The sequence below is a fragment of the Suncus etruscus genome, chromosome 2 (genome assembly GCF_024139225.1).
Source record: "Suncus etruscus isolate mSunEtr1 chromosome 2, mSunEtr1.pri.cur, whole genome shotgun sequence".
NCBI lineage: Eukaryota > Metazoa > Chordata > Mammalia > Eulipotyphla > Soricidae > Suncus > Suncus etruscus.
Genome location: NC_064849.1, coordinates 39,219,616 through 39,221,402, shown reverse-complemented (window position 1 = coordinate 39,221,402; position 1,787 = coordinate 39,219,616). Strand labels below are relative to the sequence as shown.

The 1,787-nt window shown below is 35.4% G+C and overlaps 1 non-coding gene across 1 annotated transcript; it reads right to left on the bottom strand.

Annotated features, from left to right (window-relative positions):
* Positions 1–474: 474 nt before the first annotated feature.
* LOC126002571 (U1 spliceosomal RNA) lies at positions 475–638 on the bottom strand. The gene has a single exon (XR_007493257.1). It is a non-coding gene; the product is annotated as a U1 spliceosomal RNA (small nuclear RNA).
* Between the last annotated feature and the right edge of the window lie 1,149 nt (positions 639–1,787).

Below are 1,787 nucleotides of genomic sequence, written 5' to 3'. Positions count from 1 at the left end.
TCCCTCCCAACTGGTTGGTCCTTGTGCACTGTGAGCACACCCCATTTCCCAGTGGCGGGCTCTGCTAAGGTTAAGTGTTATATTGGATGAATTCCATTTGTCCATCTCTGAGAGGAACCAAAATCATGATTTATCTGCCAAGTAGACTTTTAGTCTAGCATCCATAGGGGCCCTACCCACCACTAACTTCCTGTTTTGCCTCAGTACCTATTGCTACATGAAGACTCCACCTACACCCAAGTAAAAACTTACTCTATTTGCCATAGTTAACTTACTTGTAGACAAATAACAGAACCTTTAATATTCATTTGGGGTATTTCTAGACATTTTAGTTCTTTGATTAATTTTAAACAAAATTTTTATAAATAACTTTTTATAAAATCTTGAAGCCATATGTAGGTTCTGAGTATATTTTTATCTTATTTTACTTTTTTATGTTTATAACAGAGTATATTTTTTTCCTTTTTTGCTTTTCAGGGGAGAGTGCAAACGCAGTCCCCCACTACCACAAATTATGCAGTCGAGTTTCCCATATTTGGGAAAATCGCAGGGGTCAGCACACCCGGAGTGCAACAGGTGAGCCTTGCCCTGGGGAAACCACCTTCGTGATCATGGTATCTCCCCTGCTAGGTAAGTATATTTATTTAAATACAAGTAATCAAAATTAAGAGAAATACCAGTCATAATCCTATCAAAAAAGAGAAATATTTGTCACTTTAACAGTTTTTGAAATCTTCATATAAATGACAGTTTTTTAATATCCTTATATAAATGAATATATATTGAAATTAGAGATAACCCATTTAATAAATATGTATAAAGAAAGTAAAAAATATAAAGTAGAATTAACATGTATCAATTCAATATAGCTTAATGCATTTTGAGTATCTCAGTATATATTTGCTTCATTTGCCTTAAGTGGAAGCTAAATTTGTTGATAAATTGTCATGAAAATGTTACATGAATGAAAAAGTGTCGTGTCATCATTACTATGGTAGAACAACAATGATGGTGAGTTTCCTTTAGGTTAAATTGATCCTATATATCATAACTCTTTGCTGTTGTGGTTTCTGTTTTTAATTTAGGGATATGTCTGGTGGTGTTGGGGGGGGGGTACTATTCCTAGTGTCATGCTAAGAGCTTCTTGTGGTGCTTGAGGGACCAGGCTTCTGATATGTTCTTAAAAGAACCAACTATTTTAAGTTACATTTACTTGTGTTACTTGTACACTACTTTATTGTGTTAGGACTGACATACAAAGATGTACAATGTAATGTTTGGAGTTTGGAGATATGTATATATGTGTATACATATCTATGCCATAACATCACCTCCACAATTTCCTCCCATCATCTTTATTTTCACTAGTAATATTATTATTATAATTGCTATCATGTGTGTATGAGGAGAACATATACAAACTTGGAAATCTGCTCCTGAGAACATTAAGCCTCCAAATTAAGGCAGATAGTTTAAAGGTCTCAGACAATTGAATGGCAGGAGTGCAGCTGCTTTGAAGACACTGTTCTGGCATTATCCAGGAGTAGATCGTGTCATCTGCAAAACTGTGTCTCTGTGGCTCCTGCAGAAAGTCCTTAATGGCTGGAAAAAATCCAGAGATGTAAGTCCTGCAGACCATTTACCGGAGGTAATGTCTGTCAATCATACAAGAGGAGACTGCTAACATCTGTGATCTGGCTCAGGGAATTGGCAAGAAGAATTGAGGAAGGTCTTAATTCTTGTGAATAAGCTCTTGTCATTTCTAAAAAATAATTTCCTGTACTAAA